General features: G+C 31.8%; 1 long non-coding RNA gene across 1 annotated transcript; it reads right to left on the reverse strand.

The window, feature by feature from the left end:
* Positions 1-347: 347 nt before the first annotated feature.
* Positions 348-6,292, reverse strand: LOC150096846 (uncharacterized). The gene is made up of 2 exons (XR_016549860.1): positions 6,217-6,292; positions 348-741 (listed from the first exon to the last, which is right to left on the reverse strand). It is a non-coding gene; the product is annotated as an uncharacterized LOC150096846 (long non-coding RNA).
* Between the last annotated feature and the right edge of the window lie 9,401 nt (positions 6,293-15,693).

The raw sequence follows: 15,693 nt of genomic DNA on the forward strand, positions 1-15,693 counted from the left end.
TATTATTTTTTTATTGTTAACTGCTTTTATCGTGTAGGAATGTCGTTGATAATGATAAAAGCTTGTATATGCGTATGTAAAGGAGGATTCAAAAGAGTTGATGTCTAATATTATCTAGTAAACTTCAGTAGAATTAATCATCGCTACGTCTTATTAAACAATTACATTACTCGGAATATGATTTTGTTAACTACTTTTATATATCACAGTTATCTCTAGTTTGTTTAATGTCATTTTTTTCTACAACAAGTGTTACTTGAATAGGACATGGTGTATGTTTGAATAAATGAATGTTGAAAAATGAATAATGTTTTTTTTTATTTATTTTCTCGGTAGAAATGAAGACATTGAGTATGAAAGTACTGTTTATTTTCAATTAGTAAACAATTATTTCCTGATGCTGATCAACTAAATATATTTAAGTTCTCCTTGACAAATTCCACGAAATAACCAATTTCCTTCATTCTGGAAAAATATATTATTTCGCAGGGCGTGAAGGTACACATTTCCCATTCACCCGGATGTGCCCTGGAAATGGACAATCTAGTCGAGTTCTGCATGCGTTAAAGATATAGTCGTACCATTCGTCTGGATTACATCGCCTGTGTAATCCTAGGAGAAAATGCAATCTAAATTCACTAGGATGGAAAATGTCCCGATTAATTTCTGCTTCCGACAATCTTGCCGCTAATAACAAGGCACACAGAATGCTGTATTTGATTTCCATCGTAGTCTTTTGTCCTGTAAAATATATTATAAAAGTTATAAAGTGTATGTATAATCCTCAACTTTGTTATTGAAAGATGAAGATGATTTTCATATTTATTTAGTTACAAGAAGAACTAGTCAATTTGAAAACCTAAGCCTCGTGAAATAAACAAATATTAAAAAAAGAATAGGTTGGTTTTGATACATCGTTCTTATTCATTTTTGGTTCTTTCAAGTTTCAGTTTTTTACATAAAGAGGATTGTGAAGGTAACTGTGACAACGAAAGACTTAGAAATTTAATGTGCTTGACCGAATCCTTTCAAGATAATTGAAATTAAATGATATCTCACAGCATTTACTAAAAAGATGTTGATTGGTGGTAAAAATCATACACAAAATGGGATTTAATGTTTTATATTTAAAAAAATAAACAAAAATAGCTTTCTACGATTAGTGGAAGCTGTTACAGATAGACAGACTTGAAAACATATTCGAATAAAGTAAAAGTTGATAATAAAGATTATTTTAAAAAATAGAAGAAAAATAATGTGGCTTAAGACAACTGACCCTAAATTTAATCGATCGTGATGACATGGACTGTTTAAAGATACTAGTTTCATCAGATATCACAGTAGATTCTTCCGGGTTCTTTTCTTGTAATTTACTATTTTTTTTAGTTTATTACTTATTTATTTGTTTATTTTTTAATTATTTAGTTAGAACTAAAGGGATTGATGCACACTCAAGGGGTATTGAGTGAGTAATGAACTCTCGAGTAGGCTAAGCAACTAATTTCAAATATTGTTATATGATAGAAAACAATCAGAAGTACTTAATGGTACTTTATATAAGATAAACTCTATCCTAGTAATTTCGTTTTTAAGAAAACATCTTCTACATCAACTGTTCAGAACAGAATATGCCAGTACATCGAACGAATCAAGTATCAAATACTTGGAAAAAATAAAGATGAATTCGTCAACGACAGTCTCTATGTCTGTGACATAGGACAGAAGTTATTTTAAATCAAATAAAATCACAGCAAAGAATATTACAATGGAAGGAAAATTTTGAGCTTCGAAATACATCAGGAGCAGAAGTAGATTTTCAAATGGTTTCAAATAACAAATGAGAACGAAACGTGCAAATAAATATTTGCAGGACTTCGTGCTTGTTCAATCATTTAGATTTCTGACCAGTTTTCGAAAGAGAAACAAAAAAAACAGAAACAAAGAGAAACCCTCACCTAGGTTGGTTTAGACACGTGACTTGTCTATTTGAAATTTTCTCATGACTTTCAGGGAGAGTTGAAGATGCGCATCTTTGTTTTCAATGAGACACAGTCTTTCTTTTCAGATATAGCTCAACAGATGGAGTAACATTTTACTTGTAAAATTTAAATAGTACATCAGCATAAATGCGAGTTATGAACAATCCGATATTATCCGAGATAAAAGATCTAAATTTGGAACAAAATGTCGTTTTGAATCATTTTAAAGGAATCAATTTTGAATTTAAGTAAATGCTGCGGATATTCCAACAAATATTTTACTTCTGTAAAAAGAAGTTCGCGTGATGAATGATTTGTTCGAACATGTGGTGTAACAGAGGGGAAAAGGCATTAACTGATTCCGATTTACATTCGCCGACCTTGTCCAGAAAATTCAATATATTACGACTTTTTGTTCCTTTTGTGACAAAAAAAGAATTAACTAAATTCTTTTTAATGATATAAAAATGGGGGGGGGTTTAATTTGTTAAACGGTAGAGTTTGGGAATCTCTATTTGTCATATATTGTAGCTAATTCATAAATAAATAAATAATACGAAAAAAATAGATTTATAGTATCGAAGAAATAAATCACTTACATTTAAAGAAAGTTTTCATTTCGAAAAAAAATAAATACAAAAATCAAACTCCAACTTTATGTAATAATTTATAGGTGCTCCTCTCTCTTCCTAAAAAGTTCATTAATTCGCTTAGGCCTAGACTCTACCAAGGTAGAACATATTTTTCTTATTTCTACATCTCGAATCACCCTTGTCTAATGGATTGTATTAAGCAACTGTTCGAAATTTGATTTTCCAAGTCTCTTTTTTCACTACGGCCCACAAATGTTTATTGGGTTAACGTCAGGAGAGTTACCTGGCCATTGAATTATTTGGTGGTTTTGATTTTTAAGGAGTTCTCACTCTTTTAAAGTGTGGCAGGAAACGAGATCCTGTAGGAAGATGAGTGCTTTATCTTTCTGGGACTATGGGACCACTCTTTTCTCCAATATGTTTGTGTTGGTTACTTTTCATCATACTCTCAACAGGAACAAGGACCGTAATGTGTAAAATATACCGAACCCTTTCAGTATATCAATATCTCAACAGCATTCGGTAACCCCACATCTCACAAGCCGTTTCTTGTCAGACTTCTTAAGGTTCCAAGTCCGACATCCAGAAATCGCTGTTGGAAAAACAGATGCGTCCACAATCCTCAAATTCGTTCCTTTCAAGATAGGTTTATCCTTCTAGATTTTAGATAATCTCTGACTGTTGTTTTAGTCATTCCTAATCTTCTTGTGTCTTCTGTCTTCTTCTGAACAGCACTATTTCACATTAATAATGGATTCCAGGTACTCGAAGTTGCTGACTTCCTCAATTCTTTATTCATTAAGGTACACTTGGTTCTCAGGAGCTCCCCTGTCAGCATTTTCTTTGAGACAAAGGAAACTAGCAAGCCAGAGTTTACGATTGGAACGAGCTGAAGCTCATTGTTCTTATTAATGTTCTTAACATATACAAGTATTTGTCTTAGTTCTTCCTTCTCATTAGAAAGGGCCAATCTACCACCAATCCTATTTCCTGTCTTAAGCTTATCCAGTGCTACACGCATGATGTCTTCAGTATGGAATCTAAACAGGTGAGGAGAAATTAGGTATCTATACTTAATTCCCTTCCCAACCTGAAGCCACTCATTTAGGCCTAAACCTGTTTTTATCATGGCTTCTTACTCCCTGTACAAGCTAGCCATCAACCTGAGAGGGTGTTGAGGGAAATTCCATTATTTTTCAATACTTTCAGCAGATTCACATGCTGAACACAGCCTAACGATTTAGAGTATTCTCTGAACCATATTACCAAAGGTAGGCTAAATTCTTTAGATATTTCTATCTGTCAAAGCATATCCTTACCTTGCGTAAACTTTAGTAACCATAAAAATTAAAAGTACACAATAGATTGCTTATAACAATCTTTATGCTTATATAGTTGTAACAGCTAACATTAAAAATAAATGCAAATTCCTGTATGAAATATCGGGAGTTTTAATGTATATATCAGAGCATCAAGATTTAGTCGAAGTCCCAAATAAAATTCAAATTTGGAGAGACTAAATCGGGTGAAATTCTAATAAGATAAATTATTTCTCAATCACTGCGTACATGCATATAAATTAATAGTAATTAATAACACAAGAAATATCACATGTAATTCAACTAACTTGATTCGCTATTTTTTATGAACTGAATCGTTCAGAAAAGTCCGATTACATTTCGCCACCTGAACTGAGTGTTCAGGTTTAAAGAACTGTGAAATTGGACAGAGAAATCAAATGTCTAATCTTAAAAATTATTTTAGTGATATGAAATTTTAAAAACATGAAAATAGAATATTGTATTTAAAATAATTACGTTTTAAAAAAGATGTTTTTTAAAAAAAAAAAAAACGTTATTATTAGAAAATTAGCATACATTATTTGTATGTATATAAATAACCCATTTTAAACACAGATCGCATGTTATTGATGAGGCTTCGTTTTTCTTGTCATCCTTCTTAATTTCCTTCTCAATTCCCTTCGTTATCCATATTATGGTTTCCATGTGTATGTGTGTGCGTGCGTGCATACTTAGTTCGACTAGAAAATCTAAGCCAAATGGTTGGAATGGGTGGGAATCTTCTGTACACAAGGTTTAGAATTTCCACAAAAAAAACAGAAACCAAATAACAAGCATCGAGTCACTCTCTCCATCTTGTATTCAACATTTATACATTACATCATCCGGCTACCTCTCAGAAGATCTTCTATTTCGCAGTCGACGCAGATATGGTATCCATACATACAGATGTAAGCACTATTATGAAAAACATGCAACTTGACATTAGTATGGCAGCCAACGGACTAACGTCAACTTCATCCATCTAAGTTTTGGGAAGAAATATCCACGGTATTCAGAAGCCGTGATCTATGCCAGCCAGTTGATAAAAAAAAACGTAACAATTCATTACATACACTTTAACATCCAGGCACATCCATAGTAAAAACTAATACCATAACGCAGGTCGTAACCCAGTGCGGTTACCAAAGTAGTGAACGGAAATTCCCTTTACAAACTATGTTCTAATCATTGAATAGAACTATAAGTTGGCGATACTCTAATATCCGTTACACGTATTGATAGATTTAAAGCGATTATTGACATATTTCATGGAATGCGTAGCTGTTAGAAGAAGAAAAAAAAAAAGAAAAGCAGAGAAATAAAAGTCTGGGTAAACACGATTGATACTGAAGATGACAATAAAACAGGAGGATTTTATTCACAAGATGGATAGTATCGAGATTGCAATCTGTTTTAATTGTTTTGAATACCTATTTATGCGTTTCCTCTGCATTCTAAAGAATGCAGAGAAGGATTTAATCCGACCAAAATGGCGCATATATGAAACGTTACAGGAACAAATTACGACCACAAACTTGTATTAAAATTATCAATCATTGTGTGATGCTCTTTGGGTGATCAAACTCGAGTTTGGACATGAAGGAATGCGACAGAGCTCTGCACAGTAAGAATAAAAATCGGACGATTTTCTCAAGAAGTCAGATGGTTTGGGGGACAAATAACGAAGATAGCTGTCGAAATCTAGATTTCAAAGAGCATATTTGACAAATTATTTTCAAATCAAACCAAGATTTTCATAAATTCACAAGATTTTCGTACGAAAATTTTCATAAACGAATCTGTTCTTCATTCGACTACCATTGCAAAATTTAACCATAACAATCTCTTCGCCACTATGTTAAAATTGTCAGTGCTCCGGGACCATACTGTATCCTGCGAAAGTTTCGATTTGCTTGTGATCAGGAAACGTCATTCTTCAATAAACAAAATGAACAAGAAAAGGAGTTGGCAAATTGTGTTCGATGAGAATTAATAAAATTTTGAATTTTTTATAAAATAAAATTATGATATCATAACGATTTTACTTATTATTTTGTCATACTTGGACAAAATGAATGTTTAATGAACGGGTTGATAAATACTTGATTTGTTGTTCTTATGCAACAAATATTTTCATTCCTCTAACAATATTACTATTTATTTATACTTTTGATTTCCCTGCTAGAAAAGTATGTTACCAGCTGTGCTTTTTATAAAAAGAAATTCCTTACAGTTATTTGCAAACGAACTTTTATCTCAAAAGTATTAATATCAGAATATAAAGTGAATAAACCCACTCACCTGCAAAATATCAACAATCGATTGGCATCAACCAAGAGCGTGCTTAAATTTGCGAATGGCTGGAAGTGGATCAAAGGATACTGTTGTTTCATGGACGTCATATCTCCGTGCTCGTGTTGTCACTTCCAGATACAGTTTCCTGTAATAAAGGATGAGAACGTGTATCACATCTATGATGTACGTTGGAACTTCTGCTACCAATTTTCGCAAAGGTAATAAAATAACATAAGGAATTATATGGAACATAAAGAATATAATTAATTCAATATTGTGACTTGAGAAATAAGTTAAGAGCGAAAAGAATTTCTTTGTATGTATTCAATGAAAATTGAATCTTATTTACCATCGTATCTTCAAGTAGCCATTTCAATCGCATTTGTTTTAAGCTGACTGTTACGATATTTCTTTTATTTTCTTTTAAACATTATTATTTTTTTAAGAAATGGAGAAAGGTCTGGCTTTATTGTTTGCAGATGTCTGCTTTTCAGGAATCCAATAAACTCATATTTTATATACTATAACTTTCAACAGAAAATTCCTCATCAATTATGTTGCGTTGATTTTATATATTGGAATCTCTATACGATGGAAAATAATCAAACGAATACACTTATATAGGCAAACATATGATGTAGCCAAAAGAAAATGACATTGCAGGTATAGATGACTAAGTGCTTAGCATGTCCAACTGACAGACAGCTCATTTGAATCCTAGTGTAGTTATGAATATATCTTGCATATGTTTAGGAGAGAGAGGAATTTTGGGGTTTTGTTGTAGAGCACGTTTTCCATGATAATTAAGAATAGAATAATAAATTAGGAGTTTCTCTTGTGTGAAATTTGCGAACAAACAAACAAAAAGATTTTTCTACTAATGCTCAGAAGTAGGTCAATATCACCGGTTGAATAATTTTCAACCAAGGTTATCTGCTAAACAGAACGAGGAAATCTGTTTCTTTTTATTGTAGAATAAAAATAATTTAAATTCATCAAAAGCGTTAGAATTTGTTGAAATGTTATTTTCTAATTTTTCTTTCATTTTTCTAAATCCTAACTGTATGGCGACATGGAAAGAAAAATGAATAATTCATTGCTTAATTTAAGTGAGATTAGCAAACATCCAGCTGTAAACAAGTGAATAAGACAACCGACTAATTAACGTTTACTTTGTACTCTGGAACATGTCCAGATCATTTAGCCGAAGTGAAAACTTCGGCACTACACCATTTTATTTGTAAGAAAATTACTAAATTATTTTTTTGTTACATTTCACTACTTTTTTTTCTCTCAGTTTTATTCATTTCTAAAGAATATTTTTAAATTTGCAGGTGAGGTTGGCCCCATACCTTCTCTCTCTCTAACCAGCTGGCTTTGGATTTGAATTCTACAATGTGGGGATGCTTGTGATTATCCTTAGGCCGGAGATGAAATGTCTCGCTTCATATCAGACCTACGTCACATTAGTGGGTTTCAAGTAACTTGAAATAATTTTTTGTTTAATGTATGGAGTGGAGTTTCGGATTATGTAACATATATTTAACAAAATACGGAACATTTCAATACTTATATTTCTTATATTCAGATATTATGTGTAGTGCTTTGCCGACATTTTTGGTTCTATAATGTTAGACTGCTAGAGAAAGTCGCTGTTCCATGTCTTGTGTATTGGATATGCAGTTTTTTTTCTTAGAAACTCGAGTTTTAAGCCTACAACTCGAAAATCAATAAAAGTTACATAGAATAAATTATCGCTGTTTCCAGTTAACGTTTGGGTCATCCTGATGCTGTGATATTAAATCTATGAAAGGAGTAGTGCAGACAAATAAATGAAGCGTATAGTTGAGAACTTTACTTACAAGACTTTGCTCCTTTTAATATAAGGAAGTGTTTTTATTATTCATTTAATTCTTTGTTTTCTTTGGAAAAGTGAAGCTGGTAATTAATCTGCTTGTACTTAAATTAAGGGGATATTAAATCCCGCATAGTTTTAAAACCGAATAAGAAACTCAAAGATCAGAATCAGAGAGTTTCTTGCCGAATATAGTAAACTATAAAGTATCGGCGGCACTAGCGTTAGCCAATGCAAGTGATCCAATACGTAGTACAATACCAGGGCAGCTCGTTGCAAAGGTGGTAAAGTTCTGTTCTCTATTCTTAGATATTTTCCATAATGTAAAAACACATTTCCTAGGAAATGTATGCTGTTATTACATTATGGAGGGAGGTCACTACCCAGACCGGTTTCAGCCTTTTTTGAGGCTTCATCAGTGAGTAGCCAGACCTAATACCGAAGTGTATAGCGAAAAGAACTTATGTACTCTGCGAACGAGTTTCCCAAACAGGTGCAACCATTAAGTTACTTAAGAATAAAGAGCTAATAAGCTTCATTTCGGCAATGAAAACATTACTTAAATTAAGTAATGTTTTTACATTATGGAAAATACCTAAGAATAGAGATCGGAACTTTACCACCTTTGGAACGAGCTGCCCTGGTATTGTACTACGTACTAGGATCACTTGCATTGGCTAACGCTAGTGTCGCCGATAATTTATAGTTTACTATATTCGGCAAGAAACTCTCTGATTCTGATCTTTGAGTTTCTTATTCGGTTCTAAAACTATGCGGGATTTAATATCCCCTTAATTTAAGTAATGTTTTCATTGCCGAAATGAAGCTTATTAGCTCTTTATTCTTAAGAATCTGCTTGTACTTTTTATGATAAAGAAAATTTCTTTATTCGCAATTATTACAAATTATTCTGCATATCAATTGAAGTTTAGTTTTCCTTTCAGTTCAAACCATTCAATAAGTAGTAGATTCCACTTTGTGGCGATTATTGTAATCAGGAATAATCACTGACGTACACATCGTCCATTCACCAATTTGTATCCGAGTAATCCACAGAGTTCTCTTCTGCATTTTTCGCTGAATCGGTCAAATATTTCTCCTAGTTTTCACATTTTACATTTGGAGCATCAGTAATTATACGAGGAAAGTTTAATCCAACCAGTCGTACAAGCCTTACGGAAATTGATGATTCTATCGAGAAAATTGCCAATAATATCAAGCCACACGTAGTGCAGTACTTGGTGTCCATCATGTGTTATGTTCCTTCAAAATGAAGTTAGAAAATAATGAATTATGTTTATATCATTAACGGAGTTGTAAAAATAACACGTATCTTTAGTTTTCTCACATGATAACCAAGAAAGTTGGAAAATCAAAGCTAAGTGAAATTGACAAAAATATTCTCATTTTTCTAAATAAAATATGGACGCATTAAGCTTATTTCACAAGTATTATGCAAATAAGATTGTATGAACATTGCATGTTCCAATGAGATTTGCAAGCAATTAAACTAGAATAGGGAATCATTGCTTGTTTGGCAGGAGAAAGTGTTAAACAAATATTTTGTTTAAAGGTATTTGCAAGTAATATCTAAGTAGGATTTAATATGAGGTTTACAAAAATCCAATGGTATTTTGAAAGTATGTGTTAAGAAAACTTTTTCTCTTTACCTCTCTCTCTGTCACTCAATCGCCTACCCCCGAAACAGAGTTCTAAGGAACACTTTTGTAGGGATGAGGGGGGGGGGGGAAGCGGGAATGGTTGCTGATATCGCTTTTGCTAGACGGATGGCATCGCATAGTTTGGAGAAGCCAAGATAAGTTCTTATCTGCAATAGTAAGTTCATAATACACATGTACTGGTGAATGTCGAATTCAGTTTATACAAAAGCACCAAGGGGATTCCGCTTTATGAATTTTCCATTACGCTGAGTTTTTCAGTCCCCACTGCTCTCCTTAATTGCTGTGCTGTTGGGTTCCTTAATAAGCCTATCCTTGAGTACGTTCAAGGATAAAAATAGAAACTTCTCATTCTCAGTAAACCAATGCTGGTAACACTTCGCTTTCACTCGGTGCTGAACGGTTCCTTCTATCGGAATTCGTGAAAAAAAAAACAAAAAAAACATAGGTTTATGAACTTTCACCCCCATAAATCTACCACTAGTATGTCCAACTGGCATTACACATAAACGCACATTACAACAACAAAAACAATAACAAAAATCCCACCAGAACTTCATTTATTCATCCAGAATAAATAAAAAAAAACAGCTTTACCTTCTTTTGCTCACGTATCTCGGTTTAAGTTAAGACTGGTGTCAGTTACATCTTTCAGCGTAACAAGAACTACATTCGCCCTGATCATGCCGCCAAATGAAAATGTATTGTCGAGTCCAGTTCAGGTTCTTATCTTCGGTTGCCTTATGTTATCAATACTCACGTCCCTTTTTAGTTCAAGAGCTAGTTACCGAAAAGTAACTTATTTTCATAAATCTGCTTACTGCTCATAATAGAAAAATCCGAATTCCCAGGAAAAAAAATATTTTCACCTCCGATCAAAACTAACTAAATAATTTAAATAGTTTAATTTTGCTAGATTCATCCTTCAATTGAAATTTCCCGATAAAAGTTCCTCTACAACTAACGATACCCTTTCAATTAGAAGACATCATTCAGAGAGAGCTGAGGAGGTCCTGAGCTTCATTTAAGTGTTTCTAAATGGCAGTTGCCTCGATTTGCATTGATTTGCAAATGATTTGCAAAATGATCCAAACTTCTTTTAGCATCCATTGTTTCCAAGAATGTTTTAAGGAAATGTCCTCGAAAAGAGTCTGTAAGATTTAGATTTAAAATTTAAATATTAGACAAAATTTTATAGCAAACCAATATCCCTACAATATGGTGTTTAAAATATTATTTTTTATTATATCAACAGATAATATTGTATTATTAAATATATTGTTATGAATAGTAAATTACATTTAATATTTAATATTAATAAGATATGATAAAATCCGTTATGAAAAGACTCATTAAGCCTTTTCCAGAGGCTTAATGAGTTACTCCCTTACTAGCGATAGGCCGCTCGAAGAAACACAGTCCTACATTCGATTCTGGTCGCTAACCTGAGGGACCTTTTCTGAGACATGCTCCGACCATTTTCCGAGAGAGAGTCGATTTCTGGCATGTAACAGTAAGAATTTTCCTCCGGAAACTCAGGTTTTTAATCCAGTTTAATTCAACTTTAAAACATCCACAGTAATGTCTAGTGTTAATATTAGTGACCACGAGATTGATCGAGACTCTCTTTTCCAGATGCTAATTAAAACAGCTGATAGTATCAGGCTAGCTCTATGATTAGCAAAGGTTAGGCATTGGCTGCCCAAGAATTTCCAGAAAATTAATCAGGTGTAAGTGGCTTCGTCTACATCCTTTGGGAAATAAAATGTGATAGCGGTTTATTTATTTATTATATTTTAAATATTTAACAACAATCTACGTTTAAGAGTGCGTTTAATATTGATAACAATAGATTACATGCATTACTGATTTCTTTTGGAGTGTATTTTGGCATAGTTATACACGAGGCAATCTCAACTTATATATATATATATAAAATCGGAAAAAAAACTAATCTTTTCTAAAAAATAAATCTAATCGACTATCATATGTGTGAGGCATTCAGATATTTAGATGAATCTTGAGTAGAGGATTTTGGAGTACAGAGAGTGAGCCGTTTCTACACTGAAATAAAATGTTAGTGCATACCGGTTGGTACTGGTACTGGTTCAAAATATGATCGAGTAAACGGAGCCCATAATGATAGCATATTGTGCTTGTAAAATCGGTGTATTTGGTAGATATACGGAATGAAAAATTAATACTTTCTGGGAGAAAGGTTGCTTGTCCTCAGTATGGAAGGCTGATTTAGCTACAGTTGGAAGTCAGTATCAAAGATCTTTGCTTCATAAAGGTGGCTGGAATCCCTCTTACTGCGATTAGTGGAAGTAGATATAGATAAATGCAGTGTTGGGATTCAAATAAGTTAACAACCGGTCCGTTGCTCTAATGACCGTCTTAAGTATAAAAAAACGATATACCGCAAGGAGGTAGCTTATTATTTCATACAGTTAATACTTAAATAAGAACAATAAAAGAAGTACACAAAACTAGATTAGGTTATAAGAAAGAGTTTTAAAATATTAATGAAAAAATATTAAATAATACCTGACAAAAAACAATAAAACTGTTATTTAAGATATTTCCATATCGCTTCTTGATTGGCGTCCTCACTTGCAATTTTCTTCTGTTTTATCCGAGCATCATCGGCTGTGTGATTTATTCTTAGCCATCTTTTCACTGTAGGAGTAGGATCCCATTCCTTCAGAGGCAGGCCGATTAGACTAATAGTCATTGTGTTTGATATATTAGAGACAGTTAGGCCACTTCTCTTTTCTGAACATATGTTCATCTTTGAAAAACCCCTTTCCGCTTCTGCTGAACTTACAGCAAATGTTCTGACAATATTTTAGCTCTTTGAACACTTTCAGGAATTGCATAACCCTGGGAATTTTTTAAAACGTTTTCCACGAAATTGCGATAATCATTAATATCAATTTGTTAATTAAAAATGTCATTAAATACGAGCAATTGTTCTTCAGCTGCTTTCCATGGAATTAGTACTTATTCAATATTCCAGTAATCTGGCTCTAAAATATTGAGAAATTGTAATTTATTCCTATCTTCAAATTGGCTAAACTTGCTTTTAAATGTTCACAATCCGTTAGTCTTTTTTTTTTTCAAATTCGTTAAGATGTTTTCTAAACGTGTTGCAATAAAGTCAAATTTTGGAACGAATATTATTTTAAAAATACTGAAGGAAATTATATTAATAATTTAGAAAGGTTTTTGTTTCATAAAAAAAAATTTGAAATATCAAACAACAACAATATAGAATTAGAAATTTTCGAATCATAACAAAATAAAATCTCAATACAAGAAATCAAATATAAAATCCCTTAAAGGAAGAGATTATTTATTTTATTTTTGATTTTTTCTTAAATCAAAAATGAAATTAATAATAAAATTGAAATATCAGATGATTTAACTCAAAGATCACAAATCAAAGATTATAAAAAATCAAAATCAAATTCAATCTCACATTATCGAATTAACACAAAATACACCGCAAAATATCAAATATAAATCAAATTCATTATCTGTAATAAATGACTTTGAATGAATCTGTTGATGACACACTACTTTTTATTTTATTTTTTATTTTAATATACAATAATCTGTCCAAACGCAATTCATTTATTGATTTAGTGATAATTTTTGCATCTGTTTTACTTAGAAAAGCACTGCTATCTTCTCGTTAAGCTCCGATCCTTGAATGGCAGTAGTAACTAAAGGTACGATGTATTATATCGGTTATTCAAAGAAGTACGAAAGTGATCCATTTATAAAGTACGTAATGTCAAGCCTATTGTGTAACCAAACCGCAGAAAGTTAACTACGATCAATTGAAACATGTTTGAAATATCAATCGAATTCCAGGACCATTAGTCAATACTAACAGCTAGGCTTATTGGCTCCTGATTTTATTAAATATATGTACGTTACGTAATCCAAAACTTGACTCAATAGACTAAAATGAAACCATTTCAAGCTACTTCAAATGTCGACAAATGCACTGGTAGTCTCATATCAGACGAGGAAGGCAAGTGGAAAAACGAGGCCTGCCAAATTTACTACTATTCTATAAAAACGAAGAAAACTGAGAGAAAATAAATAAATAAAACAATAGTCGATATTTATTAAATTAATAAGTATTAATTTATTAATATTTATATTAATAAATTAAAATTAATTTATTAATATCCATTATCATCATAACACTAATTACGTGTATAGACCAAATAGGTCTCATTATCGATCCAATGTCCTTTTTTTGAGGTCTACCCTGCCTTCTCTTTCCAGTTAGCTTATATTTTTGTATTTGTTTTGGATATCAAGTGTTAGCCATTCGGTTTATATGGTCAATCCTTTTTGTTTATAATTGCTTAGTTTTTCTTCTATTGATTTAATTTTTAGTTCTTTTAAAATGTCTTCGTTCCTTTTTTGATCTAATAATGTGTATTTTGCAGTTCTTCTCATAAATCTTTCACTTGTTTTTAATTCTTTGTTTATCTTGTTTATTTGCCCAAATTTCACTGCCATATAATAATGTGGGTACTGCGAACGTATTGTATATTTTCAAGCATGTTTCTTTTTGTACTATATTTGGGTTGAGTGTTCTATTTATCAGGCCTATAATCTGTAAAAATTTTTAAGTTTTTAATTTTATGACTTTTTCTCCTTCATATGATATTGAATTCACATCCAAGATAGCAAATTATTTATCTGTTCCATTATTTTATTATTAATAACTATTTTGCTTCTAACTGGAGTTTGTCCACAAAATACCATTGTTTTAGTTTTATATATGGAAATTTTCATTCCAAACTGTTCTACTATGTAAAAATTATATATTGCTCTTTGCAAATTCTCTTCCCTATCTGATATTACTACTTGATCATCTGCAAATAATAGCGTATTTAGTTTGTCATTCCGGGAAATTTTTATACCTTGATTTTTAAGGTGTTCCACTGTATTAATATTTCATTAAATGTAAATATTGAAAAGTGTTGGAGACAAAGGGCATCCCTGTCTTACTCGTTGGTTTATAGATTGTTTTTCTGATTTTTTTTATTTATTTTTATTTTTATTTCATTATCTTTGTATACATTCAAAAATTAATATTAAGATTAATAATATAATATGTAATATAATATACTATTAATTTATATTATGCTAATTATATTAATATTATGCTCAGTTAAATTAATCAATGAAGTATTCATTTTTTTCTTTCCATGTCTCCATACAATTACGATTTAAAAATGAAATAAAGGTTAGAGGATAACATTTCAACAAATTCGGATGCTTTTGATGAATTTGAAATATTTTTATTATAATAAAAATAAACAGATTTGCTTGTTCTGTTTAGTTGCATAATTTTCTACTGAAAATTATGCAACTGGCGATATTGACTTACTTCTGAGCATTCTTAGCAATTTATTTTTGTTTGTTTGTTTACGAATTTCACACAAGAAAAACTCCTAGTTTATTAGTCTAGTCTGAGTGGCGTGGGTAAATGTAAAATATCACTGAACACTTGCTCTGCAGTACAACTTGAAACTTTTTCAGTCATGCCTCCAACCAGCGACGAAATTCATCTTTCGCCTAAACATATGCAAAATATATTTATAACTACGATAGAATTCAAACAAACAGTCTGTCCGTTTGATATACTAAACCCCTTAATTAACCATGCGTACGATGTAAGTCATATTTTGGGTATATCATGTGTTTGCTGATATGCGCGTATTCGTTTAATTATTTTTCATCTCATAGAGATCCGAACATAGAAAATCAACTCGACAAAATTGATGAGGAAATTGATGAGGAAATTGATGAGGAAATTGATGAGGAAATCTCAGTTCAACGCTATGGTATTATTTTATTACGAAAATTTAGAAAAAAAAAGTAACGCAGCTCCTTCTGCTGTTCGCAATTGTAGATTAT

The sequence above is a fragment of the Typopeltis vanoorti genome, chromosome 18 (genome assembly GCF_054136105.1).
Source record: "Typopeltis vanoorti isolate ZY-2024b chromosome 18, IOZ_Tvanoo_1.0, whole genome shotgun sequence".
NCBI classification, from domain to species: domain Eukaryota; kingdom Metazoa; phylum Arthropoda; class Arachnida; order Uropygi; family Thelyphonidae; genus Typopeltis; species Typopeltis vanoorti.